The 20,067-nt window shown below is 52.4% G+C and overlaps 1 protein-coding gene across 7 annotated transcripts in view; it reads left to right on the plus strand.

Annotated features, from left to right (window-relative positions):
* Window positions 1-20,067, plus strand: part of CCDC120 (coiled-coil domain containing 120) — a 59,326-nt gene that overhangs the window by 29,226 nt on the left and 10,033 nt on the right. For all 7 annotated transcript variants that reach the window (XM_077284213.1, XM_077284214.1, XM_077284208.1 and 4 more), the window contains exon 2: window positions 7,192-7,229. The gene's annotated coding sequence lies outside the window, so the exon portion shown is untranslated. The remainder of the gene's footprint in view (window positions 1-7,191; window positions 7,230-20,067) is intronic.

Here is a 20,067-nt window from a genome sequence, read left to right on the forward strand (position 1 = left end):
TATACACCTGTAGTATATTAGTGTGTGCCTATTTACGGCACTGTGTATATGTACCCCAATGCCCTACTTTCTGTGTATACAACAGTGCTATACCTTATATGCCCCGTATACTATCTGTACACCTGTATACCCCGTTAAGCTATAGATGGATGTTTGCGGGGTGCAGATATCTGGCACCAGGGTTATCGGGCATGTTGGCGTTTGCTAGTACGGGTATACAGATGATTGGCGCTTCTGTGCAGTACGAGGAGTTGTCTGGGGACTATGGGTGATGACTCTCACCGATTGTTACCCATGTGAGTGGTGCATATTATAGGTCTTCCCACGTGCCGTGGGTAGCGACACATCCGCCATCGGTACGCAGCCACTGTGTCGTCTGGCTGCTGACAGAATGTTTCCTTTTGTTTGTGTGCTCGGGATGGTACAACATATGGGAGTCTTCACTCTTCCCATATGCGTCTGTCATGATTCTTCCTGGTGACGGTAACACTGTGAATCACACAACTAATATGGCTGCCAGTGCGCTCCCATGGTGGTTGTTGCTAAGCTTTTCCAGGACCCTGAATGGCAGATATGCCCTGGGGCCAGTATCTCACAGATTTTCTGTCAGGGGGCACAGAGCTGGTGTCTCGAGGCTGCGGTGTCCCCTACGTGTGGGAATCTCTGCTGGTATGTTACGAACAGGAAGTAATTTTCCTCATAAAAATAATTGTTGTCGCCTCTGCTGCTAATTCCAGTCTCCGGTATTTCAGGTGGAGACGTATGTTGAGGTGCGGGCAACAAGAGAATGTGATGTGCACAGGCCCTAGAGTCCTCGCTCCTTCAGTCATTTTGGGTTTGATAAAGGATTTTGTGGTCACAATGTAATAATACAAATATACGTCTCTAGGCACAACCAAAATGTCTACCGAGACCCTGGCGGCCATATTTCCACCTTAAACTTTTATTAAACTTTTGCTAGGTGGGGGTCCAGGCGCAAAAACCTCCGATGGTCGCCAAAATGAAGCCCTTTGGAGCAGACAGTAGACGGAACTGTACATTTGGCCAATGCCCTCTCCATGGATCAAAGCTGTGCATGTTTTGGATGCCGTAAGCTGAACCGGCCTTTTGACTGAGGGTTCCCCGTGTATGTGGTCTCGGAGCAGTAATTCTCTAAAGCAGGGGTGGGAAACCTCAGGCCCACTGGCCAATTTCGGCCCTCGATGACCTTTATATCCAGCCCCCCAGGAGATTCCCAGGGACTGCAGTGCTTGGACCGGCAGCTGTATTTTGGCGTCTGCCGGCCTTTACTTTCTTCTTGCTCTGTGAGCACGTCGCTCACACACACTGTTAACTACTGAACGCTAAGGTGCGTGCAATGAAAGGTTACGTCCTCACACGAGTGCCAGCGTCAGGACGCACCTTGTGGGCAGAATTAGCGTGTGATTTGTACGGACCCCGAAGGATGGTAAAAATGGCCCTTGCTAAAAAAAAAGTTCCCTACCCCGCTCTAGAGTCAAAATGGTGGTGCTAATAGTACCTCTCATGGTGGTTGTATGCAGTTATACAGGGGCTTATGTTGCAAAGGTCAAAATTGGACCCCCGGGTGATATTAAACATCCCATTGGTGGATGGGTGTGTGTGTTGTGGGGGGTCAACCTTGTCTAATCGCTTACATGGTAACCATTGTGTGTTAATGGGTTAGACAGCAGTTACGGATAGGTTTCTACTGTGTAACACAGCCTGCACCTGCCGAGTATGGAGCGGGCTCAGCGCATGAGCCTGATCCTTCCAAATGCTTCCAAATTCTGCCGTACATATATGGAGGAACTTAGGAGAAGTGGGCAGATGCCAAGCTGGGAATGACGCATTTCGGCAATGGGCCTCATAGCGGTTGATTGTCATGGGACTCCATTAACAAGTTTTATTCAAAGCAGGGGGCCCTTATTAAAGCGCCACGTACAGTTCTCTGCTGCACCTTTTTGAGGCCTTGTGTTTATCAAAATTCTTTCTTGCGCATAAGCAACCAATCAGAGCTCAGCTTTCATTTTATAAAGCACTCTGGTGAAATGAAAGCTGAGCTGTGATTGGTTGCTATGGATAACATTTTTTTTCTGTAAGACCTTGTTGATCTACCCCAGTATGTCGATAAGGGGTTGTCTCATGAAACAGCCATCCATGTAATCTCCAGAAAGAAAGCTACTTGAACAAATGTGCTGATGGTTCTGGCTCATTGAGAGGGGTTCTGAAAAGGGGCCGCCTCTCTGACGTCTGTAGGGATCACCCCTTTTAAGGAACGTTTCCGTCATTGCTGTCTGGCGTAGTGTACACATGTAGACACCACACAGACGCCCTGTGGCTACTGTCGACTGTGGGAATTGGTCCTGAGTGTAGAGGCTGAAGACGGTGGCGTCTTGAGGTTGAGGATTAATGCCGTGGGATTATGTCAGCAGAGGCCACGTTGCGGGCCCCGACGGATTGTAGCATGTTCTGTAACACTCCAGAGCGATGAAGTCACACATGAAAGTCTTAGCCTAAAGTGCGTGGAACAAGTTCTAGCAACAGTCGCCCAGTTTCAGGGTGATGATGGTTATTAAAGGGGAAGTGCACTTTGAAAACCTGTCATCCCCCTTGAAGGACCGGTCACTGCGGACTACACCGCTTTTTTTTTCCTTTGCATAATTCAAAGCAAAAATTATGTCTTAACACTTTTTTTTTTATTTTTTAGGGGAATATAATCCTTCTTAATAGTTGGGGTCCGCTGGGTGGGGCTCCAGAATTTCTTATTTCTGGGGCTCTTATGAAGCCAAGATCTTCTCCTGGGGACCTGACAAAAATCCGTCTGTAAACATTTAGATCACTGCAGATATCTCGTCCTCAGGCTGTGATCCGCTGTAGACAGACGCTTTCTCATGGTGCTCCCCGAAGACACACCTTAGAGGATCCAGTCCAAGCAGTTAAATAAAATTTAAAATGCCATCATAGGGTTCACTCGACTGTAAGGTGGTTAAGATGTCGCTCTCTGAAAGTTTGATAAGGTTGCACTTCCTGCCTGTGAAGAGTCTGGTGGGCGGTCCTGATTTTCCTCCCGTAGTGCTAACTTATTGACTGGGATGGGCCAGCGGCATCCAGGGCATGCGTACTTCACAGATGGCGCCGTAATCACAGATTTCCTGCGCATGGACCAGATGTTGCTGGCTTGTACAGATGTATCAGGACGGGGGGTGTGGCATTGCCTGACTTTGGTGGAACAGAGACGCCCACATGACTCTTACACACTACTTTATAATATAAATTCCCCTCCCCATGCTGCAGGAGACCATTTGGATGGGGACATCGATAGAAATATCTCATCATGTATAACGCTATGGTAGTGGTTTAGGGACCGGATAGGTGAACTTCCCCTTGAAATGTTTTTTTTTCGAGGATGCAACCTAAAAATTTGGTGTAGCGTACAGCAATTGGTCAGATAGATGTTGGACGTCGCTGACCTACCTGTGTCGCAAAATGGTGACACTTAATGGAGACATGATGTTGCACGTTACCAAAGGGGTATTGCATGTTTGGGGTTGACATGGCAGCCATATTGGGGGAATGCTGGGTGGTAACCATAAACGTGACAGTTACAGCTGTCGCGATTGGTTGGGTCCTGACAGGCAAGGTTGCCTAGTTTTGTCCTGACACTACGGGATTGCATTGACCTCCAATTTACGCAGTTCATAAGATCAGAGGTAAATATTATCGGAGGTGCAATGAAGGCATGGTATCATCAACCAGCCCCATGGTGGCACAAGGCGCCTGTAGGGCAGGTTTTGCCTATTGAAATCAGTGGAAGTGAATTACCTGTATGATGCCTCCTAATTAAAAAGCCCCTTAAAGGATTATTTCCTATTTTGATAAATGTAAATTGTAAAAACAAGCACTTTTGCTATTTACTGCTTTTTAAAATTTGCAGTCGTTCTTGAGATATTAACACTTTTGTTTGGAACTTGTTGCTTAGGAGACCGTCCACCGCTGCTGTCTATCTTATAAGTGCTGGCCGGGATTAGGAGGTAACAGCATGCTCCAACGATCTTGGCCGGCGTCAAATCGGTGCTCGTAAGCTTAATAGAAAAGCGTGTCAGCACTGTGCATGTTGTCTAGCAGAGGTGGTCGGTCTCCAAGGCAATGAGCTGTAAACAAGTGTTAGTATCTCAAGAACGACTACAAATTTTAACAAGCAGTAAATTGCAAAAGTGCTATTTTTTACAAGCATTATCCGACAATACCCATTTGTGAAAATGAGACTAAACCTTTTAAGGAACACTAAAGTCGTCTGTCTCCATTTGCGTTATTCCCTGTTATCATCCGTTAAGGTTTGGGTGAGGCTGACTGTATTGACAGGATGTCGAAAAATTCCCTGCCCCATGCTCACGCCATACTTAGGTGTGAATGATGCGCAATGTGCCGAAATTAGGATTAGCGCCCCTAAAGAAACTGATTTTACACAGGTCAGATTTAATGCCTGTTTTTACCTATGGAATCGAGATCTTGAGTCCTCTCTACTCTTTCCAGAGCAGTTTAAGAAATGAAAGCTGAGCTCTGATTGTTTGATATGGGCACCCAAGGCAACTATACTGCTTGATGAATGAAGCAGGCGGGCATGACATGGAATTCTCTAATGCCCCGCCCCCGCGGAGCCTTTTGTAGATGTTAATGTATAAATTGTCTTGAATGTCCCTTTTAATTTTCTGTATTTTTTTTTTTCCCGTGTTGAATTTATGAATCTATTTGTAATTTTTAAGAGCCATAATAAAAAAGGAAGCTCTGATTATAATAATTTTACGGTTACGACACCGATTGTAATACGAGGGTATAAAGCAATAAAGTGCCATGACGCAGCTGCTCCTGACACCTGAGTCGTCTCACTATTTCTGTGACTAATGGCCACTGCAGATGTCAGACTGCTGCCGGCAGAATACGGGGATAAGCTGTCATCAGAGGCTGCGCAGGCTGCTTGTCTCAGGAGGGAAGGTAACATCCAGCGGCAGGTGTAGGGCCACGGATGGGGTATTGTACAAGTATTGGTTACAGGAAGTGGCGGTGTATGCAGGAAGCCTGCGGAGGACTGTGGCTGGGGAGCAGGAGCCTCTGCGCACCGCTGAGTCAGGCAGGGCACCTTCTCGCCTGCTGGGTGCAGTGCAGCTGCTTTACTCACTGCTATTGAGTAAGGGATGTGCGGACTCGCTGACGCTTCCTGCTGGGCCAAAGGTTACTGTGCTGGGAGTACCGCCAGTGACACCCGGACTGGTGTATCTAATCCTGTAATGTGTGATGCAGTCTGCTGAGCCATGTATCTAAACCTATTATGTGATACTCTCTGCCAATCTGTGTATATTAGCTGGTTGTTTGTGATACTGTCTACTGAGGTGTATCTACGCTTGTCACGTGTGATGGGTCCCTGAGCTGCTGTATCTAAGTTTTTTGCACGATGGCAGCTCAGCAGACCGCATATCTAAGCATGTGTGATGGTGTGCTGAGCTGCTGTATCTAAGGTCATGTTTGTCATGTCATGTTTGACGCTGTCTGCCTAGCTGCTGTATCTAAGCTGATCGTGTGATATTGTTTGAGTACAGTTTGTAAGCCTGTATATTGGCACTGGTGTATCTAAGCCTATCATGTGCTACTCTGTTGACCTGGTGTATCTTAGCCTATTTTTGTGCAGTTATTTGCAGATTCAAATGCTGTATCTAGTCATGTCTTGTATGATACTGTAGACTGAGCTGCTGTATCTAAACCTATGTGGTGTGATACAGCACTACACCCCTCATCATGTAATGCCCTAAACCTTGTGGGCGCCTCTATAGATCACTGGCAGCAGGGGGCGCAGCATTCCTGGGTGATGTCATGTTACCGGGAGCAGATGATGATGTCATCCTGACGATCGGCCTCCCGATGATGTCATCATTACCTGTACGGTCAGGGGTGTAGTGCTGACAGGGACACAAGTGTTATGTGATCCATCACCTGCTATCGCTGCCAAATCTCCAGGCCGGGTGCCCGGGTTCTACTTCTCACCCAACTCGCGCTTAAAGGGCCCTAGGTTTTTTTTTTTCTTCCTGGTTCTGAGAAAGCGGGGGGGGGGGGGGGGGGGTGCAACACCCTTGCAGACCATTTTGGATGTCACCCAGCTTTTCCAGGAACTGATTGGGAAACATCCAGGCATTGAATGTCGCAACCGATTAGCAAAGAGTCGTTACATAACGTAGATCTAAAATTATCACATGACGTAATCCTCCCGTCCCAGCGCGGGTGCCACGAGGAAGGTGGAGGACTTGTCCTGTCCAAAATAGTCTGGGTGTTCACCTTAAGTGTCACCTAACCCCAAGCCTGCTCTGTTGCACTACCCGCGAGCCCAGTCTAGCCCTATAGAAATGGCTGCAATAAACTCTCCTCCACCTGCGGTCACCGGGAGGGCAGGATCTCCTGTGGCGGTGTGCGGCTAGGTGTGTCCTGAGTTATATCACCATGCGGGGTAGGTGACTATTATAAGCGTATAATTGCTGCACCGATGATGTCCTCACAGTGGACACTGCCAACCGTGCGCCTGTTATTTGTACTCTGTGTACCCCCTGCCGAGAGCCGCCCTGGTGAATCACCGCATGTTCACGGCATCGGGCACAGCATGTGACAAGCTGGTGTAAGGGGTGGACTACTACACCCAGCAGAGAAGTCCCATAAAAGCCAAGCGTACTCCCCCCGTATACCACCAGGAGAGCCTGGCACCCCACGTACCAACTCCATAATGATGGCCATTTCGGCTCTGCTTTTCCCTGAACCAACATAACTATAAAAGGATTGAATGGGATAATACATGACGTAAATAATATGTAATATGTGCCCACAGATGTAGCAGAGCTGAGCTTGTCATTGTGTTATAAATATTCTAAGCAGGACAAGACATTGGATAATTGCAGAAATTCCTCCTGGCATTAGTAGCACGCTCGGCCCCGCTAGGTTTGCACGCTCGGCCCCGCTAGGTTTGCACGCTCGGCCCCGCTAGGTTTGCACGCTCGGCCCCGCTAGGTTTGCACGCTCGGCCCCGCTAGGTTTGCACGCTCGGCCCCGCTAGGTTTGCACGCTCGGCCCCGCTAGGTTTGCACGCTCGGCCCCGCTACATGCCCAACAGCAATATCATGTGCACGCTTTTTATGTGTTCTGTCTTGTTTTCAGATTCGGGAGGTGAATGGCCGTCTGCTGGATCGCGTACGGTAAGTAAAGGGCGCACAATGCAAGCTTACTGCTGGGGGGGGGGGTGGAGGGGTAGGCGGCATTTCACACCTTTTGTCAGAACAAGACCCCATATACTGCAAATGTGGAGGTTTCCTTACACATTGCCCCCAAAGCAGAAGTAGTCCTCTTCTCTTGTGAGGTCACCTGTTAGAAAAGCTGGGTGCCCGGCAATAGGTCTGCTATTACATGTGCCTCAGGGTACGTCACCCAGCTTTTCCATGTTAAAGGGTGATTGCCGTCTTCATGGATGGATAGTGCTTGTTAATACAAGACATTTTGCAATTAAATTATTAAAATTTTCAGCCTTGAGCTATTTTCTCTTTAGTTTATAGCTTGTTGCCTCGGAGACCGACCACTTCAGAACATGAGGAGTATTCACCTGCTTTTTCTATTGCGTTTTGAAGCTGCCAGAATCGCTGGAGTGCGATGTTACCTCCCAATCCTGGTCAGCTTCAGCACAGCGCTTGCAAGCAGCGGTGGTCGGTCTCCTAGGCAACGAGTGGTATCTCAAGAACGACTGCAAATTTTAATAAGCAGTAAATTGCAAAAATGCTTGTTTACATCAGCACTATCTATGAAGATGGGAATAGCCCTTTAATTTAAGGACCCCATCTGATGACATATTTGGGGGACACTTGGTCTCCTGCGCTGAAACATGTGGCATGTGAGTTTTTGACTCCACATCTGCAGTTTGGGAAGGGGCAGCACATCTAGACGATGCCAGGGTCTTTTGGGGTTAAGGCAGACACCGGACATATATTCCTGAATGTCATTCTATTAGGAGGTTTCTGCAGATGTTTGCCCTACACCAGTGATCCCCCATCCCGTGGCTCTCCAGCTGTTACAAAGCTTTGTGCCAAGGTGTTACCCAGCTTTCTCTGTGTCCTGAATGTCAATGCAAACTGGAGCAAACCTGCTGATCTGGGAAAGCTGGGTGACATTAAAGCCCAACTTTCCCTGAAACTGGTTAGTAATCCCCTTTAATAAAGAGATATTTGTATTTATGATCCGTAGAGGTCTGCAGTCTGGGACTCCCATTGATCCGGAGGATGAAAGCGCTGCATTGTTGTACCCCCATCAGTATCCATCCTTGTGCGGCTGCCCTGCGTCTGCTATACAGGTCCATTCAGGTGGCAGGTAGTCCCCTGTACAGCACGTCGGGGGGTTGGGAGTTATAATGGCGGTTGTAGTGTTACCCAGCTTTTCCAAGATCCCAGAAATCGCTAAAAAGTGTCTGAATAAAAGTTTTATGAAGTTTTCAGAAAAGTAGAACTGGGGGGGGATTTGTCTTTAGGGTTACAGTAGTCCTTGGGAGAGGGTGGCGAGGTCATAAAAATGTTTGTATTGTAATGTGAGGACGCTGGATTGCGCAGATACCAGCGAGGCGTGGACAATGGCATGCATTGTGTTAATGAGTGATGGATCGCGGGGATCGGGGAGGTGTTTGCTGCGATAGATCAGAGGCTTAGGACACGCTGATCCCCGGTGACGCTGCATTCTGGAACAATCCCCGGCTTGTTGCACAGGATGACAGAATTGTTTGCAGAAGTGACGGAAGCCTGATCTGTCCGTGATTCAGCTGTAACCTTTGCAGTGTGACATGGCACAGACCGGGCGAGGAGGCCGCTTGGCACAAGGGGCAGGATAGGGTTTGCCAAAAGAGTCATGTTCCCAGGACTGGGTCCAGGTAAATTGGGGATCACAGTAACATTGGGTCCAACCTTATACCCAGATTTGCCAGGATTTCTGTGTTTGGTGGCCATCTCTGGTTTATGGGTGATTGACCGTGCGTCTTCTAGAAGGGGCCACATGAAGACTTGGCTGCTTTACACCCAACATATTGGGAAAGCTCGTTCCCACCCTTTCCTTTATGGTGGCGCCTGTAGTATGCAAGGCAAAAGGGGAATGTGCCTGAACAGGCCCATAGCACCGCATGCACTTGTGTTGCTGATGATTACATGCATGGCAGAATTGTTCATCCAGGGCCTCTTGGTGCATTGGCAGAACTACATTGACACACAGGCAAGGTAAAGGGGAAGGCAGGCTTGGACCCCCTCTGATCTTGAGAATAAGTTATGTGTCGCTGCATGGGACCCCCTCTGATCCTGAAGATGAAGGCGACATAGTGCTGCATGGAGATCCAACGTCTGGGCCCCCTCCGATCCTGAGGATGAAGGCGAAATAGTGCTGCATGGAGAGCTGACATCTGGGCCCCCTCCGATCCTGAGGATGAAGGCGACATAGTGCTGCATGGAGAGCTGACATCTGGGCCCCCTCCGATCCTGAGGATGAAGGCGACATAGTGCTGCATGGAGATCTGACGTCTGGACCCCCTCCGATCCTGAGGATGAAGGCGACATAGTGCTGCATGGAGATCTGACATCTGGGCCCCCTCCGATCCTGAGGATGAAGGCGACATAGTGCTGCATGGAGATCCAACGTCTGGGCCCCCTCCGATCCTGAGGATGAAGGCGAAATAGTGCTGCATGGAGATCTGACATCTGGACCCCCTCCGATCCTGAGGATGAAGGCGACATAGTGCTGCATGGAGAGCTGACATCTGGGCCCCCTCCGATCCTGAGGATGAAGGCGACATAGTGCTGCATGGAGATCTGACGTCTGGACCCCCTCCGATCCTGAGGATGAAGGCGACATAGTGCTGCATGGAGATCTGACATCTGGGACCCCTCCGATCGTGAGGATGAAGGCGACATAGTGCTGCATAGAGATCTGACGTCTGGGCCCCCTCCGATCGTGAGGATGAAGGCGACATAGTGCTGCATGGAGATCTGACATCTGGGCCCCCTCCGATCCTGAGGATGAAGGCGACATAGTGCTGCATGGAAATCTGACGTCTGGGCCCCCTCCGATCCTGAGGATGAAGGCGACATAGTGCTGCATGGAGATCTGATGTCTGGACCCCCTCCGATCCTGAGGATGAAAGCGACATAGTGCTGCATGGAGATCTGACGTCTGGGCCCCCTCTGATCCTGAGAATGAAGGCGACATAGTGCTGCATGGAGATCTGACATCTGGGACCCCTCTGATCCTGAGGATGAAGGCGACATAGTGCTGCATGGAGATCTGACGTCTGGGACCCCTCTGATCCTGAGGATGAAGGCGACATAGTGCTGCATGGAGATCTGACGTCTGGGCCCCCTCCGATCCTGAGGATGAAGGCGACATAGTGCTGCATGGAGATCTGATGTCTGGACCCCCTCCGATCCTGAGGATGAAAGCGACATAGTGCTGCATGGAGATCTGACGTCTGGGCCCCCTCTGATCCTTAGAATGAAGGCGACATAGTGCTGCATGGAGATCTGACGTCTGGGACCCCTCTGATCCTGAGGATGAAGGCGACATAGTGCTGCATGGAGAGCTGACATCTGGGCCCCCTCCGATCCTGAGGATGAAGGCGACATAGTGCTGCATGGAGATCTGACGTCTGGACCCCCTCCGATCCTGAGGATGAAGGCGACATAGTGCTGCATGGAGATCTGACATCTGGGACCCCTCCGATCGTGAGGATGAAGGCGACATAGTGCTGCATAGAGATCTGACGTCTGGGCCCCCTCCGATCGTGAGGATGAAGGCGACATAGTGCTGCATGGAGATCTGACATCTGGGCCCCCTCCGATCCTGAGGATGAAGGCGACATAGTGCTGCATGGAAATCTGACGTCTGGGCCCCCTCCGATCCTGAGGATGAAGGCGACATAGTGCTGCATGGAGATCTGATGTCTGGACCCCCTCCGATCCTGAGGATGAAAGCGACATAGTGCTGCATGGAGATCTGACGTCTGGGCCCCCTCTGATCCTGAGAATGAAGGCGACATAGTGCTGCATGGAGATCTGACATCTGGGACCCCTCTGATCCTGAGGATGAAGGCGACATAGTGCTGCATGGAGATCTGACGTCTGGGACCCCTCTGATCCTGAGGATGAAGGCGACATAGTGCTGCATGGAGATCTGACGTCTGGGCCCCCTCCGATCCTGAGGATGAAGGCGACATAGTGCTGCATGGAGATCTGATGTCTGGACCCCCTCCGATCCTGAGGATGAAAGCGACATAGTGCTGCATGGAGATCTGACGTCTGGGCCCCCTCTGATCCTTAGAATGAAGGCGACATAGTGCTGCATGGAGATCTGACGTCTGGGACCCCTCTGATCCTGAGGATGAAGGCGACATAGTGCTGCATGGAGATCTGATGTCTGGACCCCCTCCGATCCTGAGGATGAAAGCGACATAGTGCTGCATGGAGATCTGACGTCTGGGCCCCCTCTGATCCTGAGAATGAAGGCGACATAGTGCTGCATGGAGATCTGACATCTGGGACCCCTCTGATCCTGAGGATGAAGGCGACATAGTGCTGCATGGAGATCTGACGTCTGGGACCCCTCTGATCCTGAGGATGAAGGCGACATAGTGCTGCATGGAGATCTGACGTCTGGGCCCCCTCCGATCCTGAGGATGAAGGCGACATAGTGCTGCATGGAGATCTGATGTCTGGACCCCCTCCGATCCTGAGGATGAAAGCGACATAGTGCTGCATGGAGATCTGACGTCTGGGCCCCCTCTGATCCTGAGAATGAAGGCGACATAGTGCTGCATGGAGATCTGACATCTGGGACCCCTCTGATCCTGAGAATGAAGGCGACATAGTGCTGCATGGAGATCTGATGTCTGGACCCCCTCCGATCCTGAGGATGAAAGCGACATAGTGCTGCATGGAGATCTGACGTCTGGGCCCCCTCTGATCCTGAGAATGAAGGCGACATAGTGCTGCATGGAGATCTGACGTCTGGGACCCCTCTGATCCTGAGAATGAAGGCGACATAGTGCTGCATGGAGATCTGACGTCTGGGACCCCTCTGATCCTGAGGATGAAGGCGACATAGTGCTGCATGGAGATCTGACGTCTGGGCCCCCTCCGATCCTGATGATGAAAGCGACATAGTGCTGCATGGAGATCTGACGTCTGGGCCCCCTCTGATCCTGAGAATGAAGGCGACATAGTGCTGCATGGAGATCTGACGTCTGGGACCCCTCTGATCCTGAGGATGAAGGCGACATAGTGCTGCATGGAGATCCGTCGTCTGGGCCCCCTCCGATCCTGAGGATGAAGGCGACATAGTGCTGCATGGAGATCTGACATCTGGGACCCCTCTGATCCTGAGGATGAAGGCGACATAGTGCTGCATGGAGATCTGACGTCTTGGACCCCTCTGATCCTGAGGATGAAGGCGACATAGTGCTGCATGGAGGTCTGACGTCTGGGCCCCCTCCGATCCTGAGGATGAAAGCGACATAGTGCTGCATGGAGATCTGACGTCTGGGCCCCCTCTGATCCTGAGGATGAAGGCGACATAGTGCTGCATGGAGATCCGTCGTCTGGACCCCCTCTGATCCTGAGGATGAAGGCGACATAGTGCTGCATGGAGATCTGACGTCTGGGACCCCTCTGATCCTGAGGATGAAGGCGACATAGTGCTGCATGGAGATCTGACGTCTGGGCCCCCTCCGATCCTGAGGATGAAGGCGACATAGTGCTGCATGGAGATCTGATGTCTGGACCCCCTCCGATCCTGAGGATGAAAGCGACATAGTGCTGCATGGAGATCTGACGTCTGGGCCCCCTCTGATCCTGAGAATGAAGGCGACATAGTGCTGCATGGAGATCTGACGTCTGGGACCCCTCTGATCCTGAGAATGAAGGCGACATAGTGCTGCATGGAGATCTGACGTCTGGGACCCCTCTGATCCTGAGAATGAAGGCGACATAGTGCTGCATGGAGATCTGACGTCTGGGACCCCTCTGATCCTGAGGATGAAGGCGACATAGTGCTGCATGGAGGTCTGACGTCTGGGCCCCCTCCGATCCTGAGGATGAAAGCGACATAGTGCTGCATGGAGATCTGACGTCTGGGCCCCCTCTGATCCTGAGAATGAAGGCGACATAGTGCTGCATGGAGATCTGACGTCTGGGACCCCTCTGATCCTGAGAATGAAGGCGACATAGTGCTGCATGGAGATCTGACGTCTGGGACCCCTCTGATCCTGAGAATGAAGGCGACATAGTGCTGCATGGAGATCTGACGTCTGGGACCCCTCTGATCCTGAGGATGAAGGCGACATAGTGCTGCATGGAGGTCTGACGTCTGGGCCCCCTCCGATCCTGAGGATGAAAGCGACATAGTGCTGCATGGAGATCTGACGTCTGGGCCCCCTCTGATCCTGAGGATGAAGGCGACATAGTGCTGCATGGAGATCCGTCGTCTGGACCCCCTCTGATCCTGAGGATGAAGGCGACATAGTGCTGCATGGAGATCTGACGTCTGGGACCCCTCTGATCCTGAGGATGAAGGCGACATAGTGCTGCATGGAGATCCGTCGTCTGGGCCCCCTCCGATCCTGAGGATGAAAGCGACATAGTGCTGCATGGAGATCTGACGTCTGGGCCCCCTCTGATCCTGAGGATGAAGGCGACATAGTGCTGCATGGAGATCTGACGTCTGGGACCCCTCTGATCCTGAGGATGAAGGCGACATAGTGCTGCATGGAGATCTGACGTCTGGGCCCCCTCCGATCCTGAGGATGAAGGCGACATAGTGCTGCATGGAGATCTGATGTCTGGACCCCCTCCGATCCTGAGGATGAAAGCGACATAGTGCTGCATGGAGATCTGACGTCTGGGCCCCCTCTGATCCTGAGAATGAAGGCGACATAGTGCTGCATGGAGATCTGACATCTGGGACCCCTCTGATCCTGAGAATGAAGGCGACATAGTGCTGCATGGAGATCTGATGTCTGGACCCCCTCCGATCCTGAGGATGAAAGCGACATAGTGCTGCATGGAGATCTGACGTCTGGGCCCCCTCTGATCCTGAGAATGAAGGCGACATAGTGCTGCATGGAGATCTGATGTCTGGACCCCCTCCGATCCTGAGGATGAAAGCGACATAGTGCTGCATGGAGATCTGACGTCTGGGCCCCCTCTGATCCTGAGAATGAAGGCGACATAGTGCTGCATGGAGATCTGACGTCTGGGACCCCTCCGATCCTGAGGATGAAGGCGACATAGTGCTGCATGGAGATCTGACGTCTGGGCCCCCTCCGATCCTGATGATGAAAGCGACATAGTGCTGCATGGAGATCTGACGTCTGGGCCCCCTCTGATCCTGAGAATGAAGGCGACATAGTGCTGCATGGAGATCCGTCGTCTGGGCCCCCTCCGATCCTGAGGATGAAGGCGACATAGTGCTGCATGGAGATCTGACATCTGGGACCCCTCTGATCCTGAGGATGAAGGCGACATAGTGCTGCATGGAGATCTGACGTCTTGGACCCCTCTGATCCTGAGGATGAAGGCGACATAGTGCTGCATGGAGATCTGACGTCTGGGCCCCCTCCGATCCTGAGGATGAAAGCGACATAGTGCTGCATGGAGATCTGACGTCTGGGCCCCCTCTGATCCTGAGGATGAAGGCGACATAGTGCTGCATGGAGATCCGTCGTCTGGGCCCCCTCCGATCCTGAGGATGAAGGCGACATAGTGCTGCATGGAGATCTGACGTCTGGGCCCCCTCTGATCCTGAGGATGAAGGCGACATAGTGCTGCATGGAGATCTGACGTCTGGGCCCCCTCTGATCCTGAGGATGAAGGCGACATAGTGCTGCATGGAGATCCGTCGTCTGGACCCCCTCTGATCCTGAGGATGAAGGCGACATAGTGCTGCATGGAGATCTGACGTCTGGGACCCCTCTGATCCTGAGGATGAAGGCGACATAGTGCTGCATGGAGATCCGTCGTCTGGGCCCCCTCCGATCCTGAGGATGAAAGCGACATAGTGCTGCATGGAGATCTGACGTCTGGGCCCCCTCTGATCCTGAGGATGAAGGCGACATAGTGCTGCATGGAGATCTGACGTCTGGGACCCCTCTGATCCTGAGGATGAAGGCGACATAGTGCTGCATGGAGATCCGTCGTCTGGGCCCCCTCCGATCCTGAGGATGAAGGCGACATAGTGCTGCATGGAGATCTGACATCTGGGACCCCTCTGATCCTGAGGATGAAGGCGACATAGTGCTGCATGGAGATCTGACGTCTTGGACCCCTCTGATCCTGAGGATGAAGGCGACATAGTGCTGCATGGAGATCTGACGTCTGGACCCCCTCCGATCCTGATGATGAAAGCGACATAGTGCTGCATGGAGATCTGACGTCTGGGCCCCCTCTGATCCTGAGAATGAAGGCGACATAGTGCTGCATGGAGATCTGACGTCTGGGACCCCTCTGATCCTGAGGATGAAGGCGACATAGTGCTGCATGGAGATCCGTCGTCTGGGCCCCCTCCGATCCTGAGGATGAAGGCGACATAGTGCTGCATGGAGATCTGACATCTGGGACCCCTCTGATCCTGAGGATGAAGGCGACATAGTGCTGCATGGAGATCTGACGTCTTGGACCCCTCTGATCCTGAGGATGAAGGCGACATAGTGCTGCATGGAGGTCTGACGTCTGGGCCCCCTCCGATCCTGAGGATGAAAGCGACATAGTGCTGCATGGAGATCTGACGTCTGGGCCCCCTCTGATCCTGAGGATGAAGGCGACATAGTGCTGCATGGAGATCCGTCGTCTGGACCCCCTCTGATCCTGAGGATGAAGGCGACATAGTGCTGCATGGAGATCTGACGTCTGGGACCCCTCTGATCCTGAGGATGAAGGCGACATAGTGCTGCATGGAGATCTGACGTCTGGGCCCCCTCCGATCCTGAGGATGAAGGCGACATAGTGCTGCATGGAGATCTGATGTCTGGACCCCCTCCGATCCTGAGGATGAAAGCGACATAGTGCTGCATGGAGATCTGACGTCTGGGCCCCCTCTGATCCTGAGAATGAAGGCGACATAGTGCTGCATGGAGATCTGACGTCTGGGACCCCTCTGATCCTGAGAATGAAGGCGACATAGTGCTGCATGGAGATCTGACGTCTGGGACCCCTCTGATCCTGAGGATGAAGGCGACATAGTGCTGCATGGAGATCTGACGTCTGGGCCCCCTCCGATCCTGATGATGAAAGCGACATAGTGCTGCATGGAGATCCGTCGTCTGGGCCCCCTCCGATCCTGAGGATGAAGGCGACATAGTGCTGCATGGAGATCTGACATCTGGGACCCCTCTGATCCTGAGGATGAAGGCGACATAGTGCTGCATGGAGATCTGACGTCTGGGACCCCTCTGATCCTGAGGATGAAGGCGACATAGTGCTGCATGGAGGTCTGACGTCTGGGCCCCCTCCGATCCTGAGGATGAAAGCGACATAGTGCTGCATGGAGATCTGACGTCTGGGCCCCCTCTGATCCTGAGGATGAAGGCGACATAGTGCTGCATGGAGATCCGTCGTCTGGACCCCCTCTGATCCTGAGGATGAAGGCGACATAGTGCTGCATGGAGATCTGACGTCTGGGACCCCTCTGATCCTGAGGATGAAGGCGACATAGTGCTGCATGGAGATCCGTCGTCTGGGCCCCCTCCGATCCTGAGGATGAAAGCGACATAGTGCTGCATGGAGATCTGACGTCTGGGCCCCCTCTGATCCTGAGGATGAAGGCGACATAGTGCTGCATGGAGATCTGACGTCTGGGACCCCTCTGATCCTGAGGATGAAGGCGACATAGTGCTGCATGGAGATCTGACGTCTGGGCCCCCTCCGATCCTGAGGATGAAGGCGACATAGTGCTGCATGGAGATCTGATGTCTGGACCCCCTCCGATCCTGAGGATGAAAGCGACATAGTGCTGCATGGAGATCTGACGTCTGGGCCCCCTCTGATCCTGAGAATGAAGGCGACATAGTGCTGCATGGAGATCTGACATCTGGGACCCCTCTGATCCTGAGAATGAAGGCGACATAGTGCTGCATGGAGATCTGATGTCTGGACCCCCTCCGATCCTGAGGATGAAAGCGACATAGTGCTGCATGGAGATCTGACGTCTGGGCCCCCTCTGATCCTGAGAATGAAGGCGACATAGTGCTGCATGGAGATCTGATGTCTGGACCCCCTCCGATCCTGAGGATGAAAGCGACATAGTGCTGCATGGAGATCTGACGTCTGGGCCCCCTCTGATCCTGAGAATGAAGGCGACATAGTGCTGCATGGAGATCTGACGTCTGGGACCCCTCCGATCCTGAGGATGAAGGCGACATAGTGCTGCATGGAGATCTGACGTCTGGGCCCCCTCCGATCCTGATGATGAAAGCGACATAGTGCTGCATGGAGATCTGACGTCTGGGCCCCCTCTGATCCTGAGAATGAAGGCGACATAGTGCTGCATGGAGATCCGTCGTCTGGGCCCCCTCCGATCCTGAGGATGAAGGCGACATAGTGCTGCATGGAGATCTGACATCTGGGACCCCTCTGATCCTGAGGATGAAGGCGACATAGTGCTGCATGGAGATCTGACGTCTTGGACCCCTCTGATCCTGAGGATGAAGGCGACATAGTGCTGCATGGAGATCTGACGTCTGGGCCCCCTCCGATCCTGAGGATGAAAGCGACATAGTGCTGCATGGAGATCTGACGTCTGGGCCCCCTCTGATCCTGAGGATGAAGGCGACATAGTGCTGCATGGAGATCCGTCGTCTGGGCCCCCTCCGATCCTGAGGATGAAGGCGACATAGTGCTGCATGGAGATCTGACGTCTGGGCCCCCTCTGATCCTGAGGATGAAGGCGACATAGTGCTGCATGGAGATCTGACGTCTGGGCCCCCTCTGATCCTGAGGATGAAGGCGACATAGTGCTGCATGGAGATCCGTCGTCTGGACCCCCTCTGATCCTGAGGATGAAGGCGACATAGTGCTGCATGGAGATCTGACGTCTGGGACCCCTCTGATCCTGAGGATGAAGGCGACATAGTGCTGCATGGAGATCCGTCGTCTGGGCCCCCTCCGATCCTGAGGATGAAAGCGACATAGTGCTGCATGGAGATCTGACGTCTGGGCCCCCTCTGATCCTGAGGATGAAGGCGACATAGTGCTGCATGGAGATCTGACGTCTGGGACCCCTCTGATCCTGAGGATGAAGGCGACATAGTGCTGCATGGAGATCCGTCGTCTGGGCCCCCTCCGATCCTGAGGATGAAGGCGACATAGTGCTGCATGGAGATCTGACATCTGGGACCCCTCTGATCCTGAGGATGAAGGCGACATAGTGCTGCATGGAGATCTGACGTCTTGGACCCCTCTGATCCTGAGGATGAAGGCGACATAGTGCTGCATGGAGATCTGACGTCTGGACCCCCTCCGATCCTGAGGATGAAAGCGACATAGTGCTGCATGGAGATCTGACGTCTGGGCCCCCTCTGATCCTGAGGATGAAGGCGACATAGTGCTGCATGGAGATCTGACGTCTGGGCCCCCTCCGATCCTGAGGATGAAGGCGACATAGTGCTGCATGGAGATCCGTCGTCTGGGCCCCCTCCGATCCTGAGGATGAAGGCGACATAGTGCTGCATGGAGATCTGACGTCTGGGCCCCCTCCGATCCTGAGGATGAAGGCGACATAGTGCTGCATGGAGATCTGACGTCTGGGCCCCCTCCGATCCTGAGGATGAGGGTTATATTACACTGTTTCCCCTTCACTGTGTTTTGTTTTTTTTCTCCCTGTAAATGGTCTCCGCTCCACCTGCTTTGCAGGGTATTTGCCTGGGTTGCTTGCTTTCGATGCCAGCCCTGCTCATAACTGGCTAACTGACAAATAATCTCTCTGCTGCACTGCAGCACTAGATATCTGTTCATCCAGAGCCTTCTGGTTCATGAGCACATTGCCAGAACCGCTGTGATGAAGTTGCATAGCATTAGATTTATGTGCCATTCAGGGTCTCTGGAAAGCTGGGTGACCATATATGTTACTGATAATAACCTGTGCAATGTGGAAACCGGTTCAGGAAGGGGTTACAGTCTTCTGAGACATTTTGCTGCCGACCTTGTAATGTGAAGTGTGTCAGGTCTCAATGGACCCTCCAGCCGCACAGTCCTTGTCATGTCGTGTCTGGCTCGTGTTACCGACAGGGAGACGGCGCCAAACATTCACGCACAACGGAGCGCTCCGTACAAGATTAGAGGAGAAATTGCATCCGACGTACGGAAAGCGGAGTGAAGCCCAATATGGCCGCCATCATGGCTGATCCCCTTCCCCTTTAGTCACTTCAGTCCTGGAGATTTACAGCAGAAAGTTCCTGGCATGTAAGCAGAGCCCCAGCTTCAGGGTGTGGGGTACGGATGTCCTCTGTAGGGCTTGTTCAGGATCTTTAGTGGGGGTACGGTGGTCCTCTGTAGGGCTTGTTTAGGATCTTTAGTGGGGGTACGGTGGTCCTCTGTAGGGCTTGTTCAGGATCTTTAGTGGGGGTACGGCAGTCCTCTTTAGGGCTTGTTCAGGATCTTTAGTGGGGGTACGGCGGTCCTCTGTAGGGCTTGTTCAGGATCTTTTGTGGGGGTACGGCGGTCCTCTGTAGGGCTTGTTCAGGATCTTTAGTTGGGGTACGGTGCTCCTCTGTAGGGCTTGTTTAGGATCTTTTGTGGGGGTACGGCAGTCATCTTTAGGGCTTGTTTAGGATCTTTTGTGGGGGTACGGCGGTCCTCTGTAGGGCTTGTTTAGGATCTTTAGTGGGGGTACGGCAGTCCTCTGTAAGGCTTGTTCAGGATCTTTAGTGGTGCAGAGCGTGCTGGGAGTTGTAGTGCATGCTGCCGACCTTCTCCTTCATTGATGATATCCTGTATGGGTGAAGGCCGGTGGACAGTCTTTATATCTGTGTGT

The sequence above is a fragment of the Ranitomeya variabilis genome, chromosome 2, assembly GCF_051348905.1.
Source record: "Ranitomeya variabilis isolate aRanVar5 chromosome 2, aRanVar5.hap1, whole genome shotgun sequence".
NCBI lineage: Eukaryota > Metazoa > Chordata > Amphibia > Anura > Dendrobatidae > Ranitomeya > Ranitomeya variabilis.